Source organism: Mirounga angustirostris, unplaced genomic scaffold, assembly GCF_029215605.1.
Source record: "Mirounga angustirostris isolate CCGP_5_RB_7025 unplaced genomic scaffold, mMirAng1.0.hap1 SCAF_3, whole genome shotgun sequence".
In the NCBI taxonomy this organism is placed as follows: domain Eukaryota; kingdom Metazoa; phylum Chordata; class Mammalia; order Carnivora; family Phocidae; genus Mirounga; species Mirounga angustirostris.
Window position 1 is genome coordinate 96,809,175 of NW_026991711.1, and position 8,733 is coordinate 96,817,907.

Here is an 8,733-nt window from a genome sequence, read left to right on the forward strand (position 1 = left end):
GTGTGTGCACATATGTGTTATGTATGTGTATAAATAAATGCAAATCCATACACCCACCTGTACATATAATACACACACAAATATTTATATGCATAGAGAGAGACAGAAATGATAAAATTCCCAAGAACATTCTTTTCTCCTTAGAAAATTATGTACTATGTTTATTCATTTCCTGTATGTTTTCATGCTGAATGTATGAGTTACATTTTGCTGGATGAAAGACACATTTCTAAAGATATAACCTGTTATGCTTTTACTTTCATAAAGAAGATATTATTATTAATACTAAATGATGTCAGTAATATTTTATATTATTATTTTATTAATATAAAATTTTATGGGCAGTGATGTTAAAACTTTTATTTTTTTTTTCTTTACTGGAAAAATTATCATTAAGGAAGGTATTGGAGAAAAATAACGCCCAGTCCATAGTTTTTTTTTTTTTTCAAGGATAAAAAAAATTTTTAATGCATACAGAATCGATATACCAAACATTCCAACTGGCGATTAATGAAATAGCCTCTTTGTGTTTCTTTAATTGAATGAAATTTTGACAAAATATTTTTTCCTTCACTCATTATCACTCCATAAATATATTTTCAAATTAGCTTTATTGACTTAGAAGTGCTGACTTCAGGCATTTTGGTGCACCAAGCGTCCCTTTTGCAGAATATTTTCTTTTTTTTTTTTTTAAAGACTTTATTTATTTATTTATTTATTTGACAGAGAGAGACATAGCGAGAGAGGGAACACAAGCAGGGGGAGTGGGAGAGGGAGAAGCAGGCTTCCCGCTGAGCAGGGAGCCCGATGCGGGGCTCGATCCCAGGGTCCTGGGATCATGACCTGAGCTGAAGGCAGGCGCTTAACGACAGAGCCACCCAGGCGCCCCCAGAATATTTTCTTAATTAACGTTTACTATTGCTCTGACACGGGGCTCACCTGCCTTTCTGAGGATGGAATCTAATTTTTTTTCCCTTGATTGGCTTCTCCATTTACAGAATACATTCTAGAAGGAATCTCTTTTAATATTCAGATTAGGCTCTCCCCGGGTATCTGCCGGACTCTCTCTCCAAATGTAAGTGAAACACTCTTCCCCAAATGCAGCCTGGTTTTCCGTGGAGACTTCACAGTGTTGAACACCCATGCCTCGTGTCACCACCCCCATGCAGAGCCCACGTCCCACACAGGACGCCCCATCGGGAGGCTTCCAGGGTCAGGGCTGACCCATGGAATAAAGAACCCGAAATGATGGAGATAGGAAGTGACCTGGAGAGAAGGATAACTTGAAAAAATCTGGCTCCTGTGAATGCTACTGTCCCCGAGGGATCAGGGGGTTCCCAGAAGTCTGGAGAAGCCTAAGGACTCAGGACTAGTTAGAGAAAATGCCAGAAGAGGAGCCCAGATGTGCTCAGTCTGAGCAGCCAAGGATACTATGAGCTAGAGATACGAGTAGTTCAGGGAGTGTAGAGCAACACAGGAAATCTGTTTTCTGTCTTCATTTTCCAGTGCTCTCTTTGAGCAGTCCATAGTTTTTTATTTCAATATGTAGACATACCGAGACACACGGACATATAAAGTTTAAATTACCATTTAAAGCATGTTTCATATAAAAATATAAATAAAATAGAACATTCTTGGGGAGTGGCTCAGTTGGTTAAGTACCTGCCTTTGGCTCAGGTCATGATCCCAGGGTCCTGGGATAGAGCCCCACATCAGACTCCCTGCTCAGTGGAGAGTCTGCTTCTCCCTCCCCCACTTGTGCTCTCTCTCTCTCTGTCAAATAAATAAAATCTTTTAAAAAATAGAACATTCTTTCATATTTAAGATTATGAAAATATAGCATATTTAGAGTTTGGATGGGGAGGGAAAAAGGGTAGAAATTTCCAACGTGAACTATAAGTTTCTTAAAATAGTAACTCCAATGCTATTAGGCTAACACGTAGACCTCTACCCAGTACGTACTGGGAACTCAAGATTATTTTTTAATGAATTAACTGAGTAACAAAGGAATGTCAGCCTGATAGGAGACAGGTGAGGATAGAAAACAGGAAGATTTCTAAGGGAACAATGGGGACAAAGTAGTGGAGTCAGAGGCCTTTCAGTAGAGAGATGGGAACTCAGAAAATGTTTTCTGGGGCACCTGTGTGGCTTAGTCAGTTAAGCGTCTGCCTTCGGCTCAGGTCATGATCTCAGGGTCCTGGGATCGAGCCCCACATCAGGCTCCCTGCTCAGCAGGGAGTCTGCTTCTCCTTCTCCCTCTGCTGCTCCCCCTGCTTGTGTTCCCTCTCTCTCTCTCTCAAATAAATAATAATAAAAAAAGAAAATGCTTTCTCCCCTTATAAGTATAAATGCAATGCTGATGATTTTCTCCCTTGCCTTAAGAACATAGAGAAGTCTCAAAGGACTTTCCAGACTTAGTATTGAGAAGTTGACCTTTTGCTGCAGGATTCTAGGTCTGTGGTCCCTACACCTGTCCTGAGTTGCATAAACCAACAAGACCAGCATTTGCAGGCTTACCACAAGGGTATATTACGAGAATCAACTAAGATGGATGTGTCAGCACTTGGAAACAATTAAATTCCCACAGGTACGGAAGGCTTACTATTGTTACCATAATCATAACTACTATTAATAACAAAAGCAGAAGTGGCTCAAAATTCATAGTGTTCAAAATCAAACTCACCTATTTTTGAAAGTCATAATAGTTGTGATCCTTTCACTTGTCTCCTAAATTAATGTCTAGATTACTAATCATTACCGTGCATTTAGACCTGAATTTAAAACCCACCAACTGCCAAAATGACAAGCCCCTTCCCACTTTTGCCTCATAAATGCCGACTACTGACGTGTTTCTCTAGTGATACTTTACATATAACCTATTATTCTACAGAGTTTTTGTGTTTTAAGAAACAAATGCATTGCTGTAGAAACATTTCAATTTTATTATGCTCTTTATGTTTTAATTAGACCTCCAGGGAAACATCTAGGCACATGAATTAAAAGTAAAAATGTGGAGGCAGCAGGAACACTCATTATTAGGTATCTTTAGGTTTCATTATACTTTGGAGTTGAGTATTTTACCATGGACGTTCCAAATGGAGATTTTACCTGTAGCACTCATACATAAAATGCCACCCCACAGGTATAACTTCCCTGAGTCCTCCACTAGATCCAAGCTTGATCAGGCATTTGGAGGCTCAGGCTCTCAATATGCTAGCTATTAGCTGCATAAAAGGTATCATCAGCTTTTTATCCTGCTGTTGTTCCATGCTGGCTTTTGTTTCTTAACATTATCACTGAGTGCAAAATAAATTGATGGGATATTTGCCTTACTGTATTTCTTTAGAAATCCCTGCCTCCTCTTCCATTTCCATAGGCCGATATCACTTTGAAATGCACATACTTTATTTGATTTTTGCTAATCAGTTTAGGTCCGTGCTAATTAAGAATTTGTATTTGAAGTTTAGTGGTAGGCCCAAGAATATACAGTGAGACCTCCTTATCATTAAGGAGCCCAGGGTAAAGAAGAGGAGACCAATGTGTAATTAATTGCTTGCAGTATGACAGGATACATGCAGTGGTTTAAACGATGGTGGAAGAGATGTGGGTAATTTCAATCTTGAAGTAGTTTTTTTTTTTTTCAACATGCCATCTAACAAATTTCACAATAAAATATGGTTTATCTAGTATCCCCTCAATTAAAACTTTCTGCAGGTTATTTATTTATTTATTTATTTATTTATTTATTTATTTATTTATTTTTGCAGTTTTCTCATACAATATTAATCGATGTCCCTGATTAGGAACATAAATAGTCTAAGACAGAGTGTCTTCTGAACATTTAATGGTTTAATTAAGCCCTGGGTTATTTTCTTATTAAAATTTCATCGTTATTATATTCTGTTCCTCCAAAAATTGAAATTGCTTATCCAGTATATAAAATCAGTTTTCATACGGCAAGTTTATTAAGGAGAAAACAGTTCTCTAATTATGCTAGAAACCAGAGTTTACAGTTTCTCATGCTTGGTGAGGATGTACAAAATAATGACCATCTACCAAAAGTTATTCACTAGCCATTAAGCTCCATTTATGCTTACATCCTCAGGATTGAACCATTTCAAAAAGAAGAGAGTATTTTGTATGAATAACTGCAGTATCAGTAATGCTTGATTCTGTCATGTTTTGATATACAAAATTCCACCCATCGAAACTTTCTTTTTTACCCATATATTTCTTTTCTTCACATTCCTTAATAGAACAGCAAAACAAAACAAAATAAACCACATCCAAGAAAGTTTCCAAAACTGAGTTTTCAAATAGGATTTTCTCTATTGTCAGTTTTGATATTTGCACTGGAGAATGATTTCTATTTTGTATTGTCTACTTTCCCCTTCTGTTTCTGAGTTTAGGCTGTTTTCTATGCTTTGCCTTCTCTTCTCGTCCACCTTTGTTCCCAGAAGGAAGCCTGAGTTAGTTCTGCTTTATCTCTATCGTGCTCTAGATTATTGAGTTATCACCAGATCAAGGAATTGATGAAAGTTGACCTTTTTTAGAGCTAACCAGAGATCTTTGTACTATTGCCAGTGATTCGAATTGTATGGACAGTTTGTTTCTGAAAATCAAAAAAATCAAAAAGTAAATAAAAATAAAATTAGGGGCATTTACGATCTTAAAAGAATATTTTTATTAAAAAGATGGAAAAGCACCAACTGCAATGGTTTGTGTTGCTCCCACTTCGAAACTGACCTCCTGGAGTGGGATTGACAATTTATCTTTCTAACTAACCAATAAGCCAACTAATTAACATAAAACCTCTCATCAGTACTTTCTTCCCATCATCTTTCTTTTGCCTGCCTATGCCTAAGTTGCTGAAAAACAACAACAAAATCACACTGCAATGAAATGTGTCATCAAATCAGAATAACATTCATCAAACTTGCCCAGGTCCTCAATGTACCTTTCAAATCCTTTGTATTCATATGGCTTCATCCCTCATTTTTCAAGCTCCCTCTATCCTCTTGACACTCTATAGTCCAGCCATTTGAAATCCCAGATTTTGCTCATGTTCTCCTTTATTGCATGATATAATTTTTCCTTCCCTTTATTAGGAGTCAAGTTCCAGTGCAAGGATATCAGATTCAAAATATGTGACAGCTAGCACAGTGTTAAAAGTCCCTTCTTTGTGCTATTTGAGATTCCCCTGGAAACACGTGCCACTCATCAGAAAATATAGTAAATTGTTCGTTTGTTTCTCTCCTCTTCTGGACTATGAGTTCCTTGAAGACAGACACTGAGTCTTTTGTCTCTCCACTTTCCAGATTTAGCAGTTTCTGATGCTGAAGACATTCCTTCAAGGTAAATTGAATGCATTTGAATATTTGGAAGATGACTTAAAAAGACATTTAACTCAATGACAAGCAAGAATATTTTATACATCAAAGTGTTGAAAACCCCATCCGCTAGTGATTGGGCCCTAGCATTTTTTTGGAGGCAGTACTGAATGCCCACAATACTGAATTAAAAACTAAATCTCATGAAATTCCAATAAGGTCATAAGATATGCTTGTAGACAAATTTATGCTCTGCTTTTGATTAAAATCACATATTTGAAAATTAATTTTTGCAACAACTGATTAAGAACTTTGACTGTAAAGTTCTATATCTTGTAAAAACACGACGCATGAAGTAGTAAAACACACTGGGTGTATAAAGTAGCAAACTGATTTCTAAACCACCTCTACAGATGTGTCTTCAAAGAAGATAGACATGGAAGGATCATTTCTCAAAAATCTAACTCCTGTCAAATATGACTGGGGATCTGTTTAATGTGAAATAATGTTACTTAGCTACTTGTGAAAGTCAAGCCTAGTGCCTCATGCCTGAATTTTTAGGAACGAAGTAGTCAGCAGTATATTTAGTATTGATGGGAATCCATACTGTCAAACCTTTCAAGGGATTCTTTTTTTTATTTATTTATTTGAGAGAGAGAGAATGAGAGACAGAGAGCATGAGAGGAAGGAGGGTCAGAGGGAGAAGCAGACTCCCTGCCGAGCAGGGAGCCCGATGTGGGACTCGATCCCGGGACCCCAGGATCATGACCTGAGCCGAAGGCAGTTGCTTAACCAACTGAGCCACCCAGGCGCCCCTTTCAAGGGATTCTTAAATGATGAAAATCATTAAAGTCTACCTTCCAGTGAATGTGCTCATATACGATTTCAAATATAAATACATTGCATGGAGACCTCAAATAAACCTGACACCGCTTGTTTATGTAGTATTTGAGTAATGGAAGGCTAAATTGCATGTCTGGATGCTGTCACAAGCTCAGAAGGAGAAAGAGGAAGAGCATAAGAGAGGGGGAGAGGAGGGAGGGAGGAAGAGAGAGAGAGGGAAAGAGAGAGGGAGAGGTGGAGAGAGAGAGAATGAATGATGCTAAGTAAAAAAAAAAAAAAAAAAAGCCCAAACAAAAATGCAATATATTACCTTATCCTACTTATAAGATATTAGGATATTCTGGAATAGGCAAAATATAGAACAGAAAACAAATAATTGGTGGTTAGGGATTACAGGTGGAGGAAAGCCTTAATAACAAAATGGTCTGAGGAAATAATGGGGATGAGGGAGTCATTCTATACATTCTGGTGGTGGTAGAACTGTAAGATTTGTAAAACTTTATAGAACTAAATATGAATAAGGGTTAATATTTAAAATTAAACTTGTAATTTTGAGATAGTTGTAGATTGACATATAGTTGTAAAATACCACAGATCCCATGTCACCTTCATGCAGTTTTCTCCAATGGTAAAATCTTGCAAAACTGTAATACAATATCACAAACAGGATATGGAGATTGATAAAGTCGAGAAACAGAACATTTTCATCACCCTAAGGATCTCTACTGTTGCCCTTCCCACTGCCACCCAGTTCGTAAGCCATGGCAATCACTAATACGTCCTTCATTTCTATGCAGACAACAATGTCAGCTGCAAATAAGGGCAGTTTCATTTCTTCTAAATTCGTTGCTTCCTAGTTCCTTTTATTGCCTTGCCGTCCTGGCTGAAGATCTTCAGTAACACGTTGAATCAGAGTGGTGAAAGCAAAAACCTAACTCTGTTTCTGACCTTAGGGGGGGAAGTATTCAATCTTTTGCTACTGAGTATAAAGTTAGCTGTAGGTTTCGTGTAGATGCTCTTATCAACTTAAAGAAAAGTTCTGCTTTCTTTCTACTCTGCTGAGTGTTTTTACTGTGAATGGTTATAAAATTTTGTCAAATGTTTTCACTGTATCAATTGATGTGATCGTGTAAATTTTCATCTTCAGCCTACAAATAGGATTGATTTTAGAATATTGAACCTATATTGCAGACTTGGATTAAATTCTAACTGATCATTATTTGATTTAATTTAATTTACTTATTAGTTATTATTGCTGATAATTTCTGACTATGCCTAAATTATAAATTAAACCCCTTCATAAGTCTGTATGTATAGGAAAAAATAGTATATATGGGGCTCGGTACTATCTGTGGTTTCAGGCACCCACCCAGGGTCTTGAAATGTATCCTCCCCCCAGATAAGGGGAAATTACTGTATATGATTTACAACTATCTTTTCCCATTCAGTATGTTGCTTTTTCATTTTGTTGATGGTTTCCTTTGCTGTGCAGAAGCTTTTTAGTTTGATGTAGTCCCATTTGTTTATTTTTGCTTTGTTTCCCATGCTTTTGGAGTCAAATCCAAAAAACAAAAAAAGCAAAAAACATCACTAAGACTGATGTCAAGTTGCCTACTACCTATGTTTTCTTCGAGGAGTTTTATGATTTCAGGTCTTTTTTTTTTTAATTTTATTTATTTATTTGACAGAGAGAGACACAGCGAGAGAGGGAACACAAGCAGGGGGAGTGGGAGAGGGAGAAACAGGCTTCCCGTGGAGCAGGGAGCCCGATGCGGGGCTCGATCCCAGGACCCTGGGATCATGACCTGAGCCGAAGGCAGACGCTTAATGACTGAGCCACCCAGGCACCCCGATAGTGGTATTTCTAACAATGACCTTGAACTGAATTTACCAAAGATGATCAGCATATGCTCAAATAGATTTTTTTGTTGTTGTTAAATATCACTTGTGGTGATATGATTCTTTAAAGTTGTTCATCATGTAAAGCACAAATAGCACATTTTTATCAACCCAAGTCTTATAATAGCTAGAACGGCCCTATCATCGTATTTCAATAAATATACATTATTGATGCCTGCTGACTCAAACCCTATTTGGCTTCTTGATTCCAAATATAAATATGCATAGTTAGTTACCTATTTGGTTAGTTTCTTTTTTTTTTTTTAAGTTTTTTTTTTATTCTTATGTTAATCCCCATACATTACATCATTAGTTTTAGATGAAGTGTTCCATGATTCATTGTTTGTGCATAACACCCAGTGCTCCATGAAGAATGTGCCCTCCTCAATACCCACCACCAGGCCAACCCATCCTCCCACTCCCCTCCCCTCTAGAACACTGTTTGTTTTTCAGAGTCCATCGTCTCTCATGGTTCGTCTACCCCTCCGATTTCCCCCGCTTCATTCTTCCCCTCCCGCTACCTTCTTCTTCTTCTTTTTTTTTTCTTAACATATATTGCATTATTTGTTTCAGAGGTACAGATCTGAGATTCAACAGTCTTGCACAATTCACAGCACTTACCAGAGCACATACCCTCCCCAGTGTCTATCACCCAGCCACC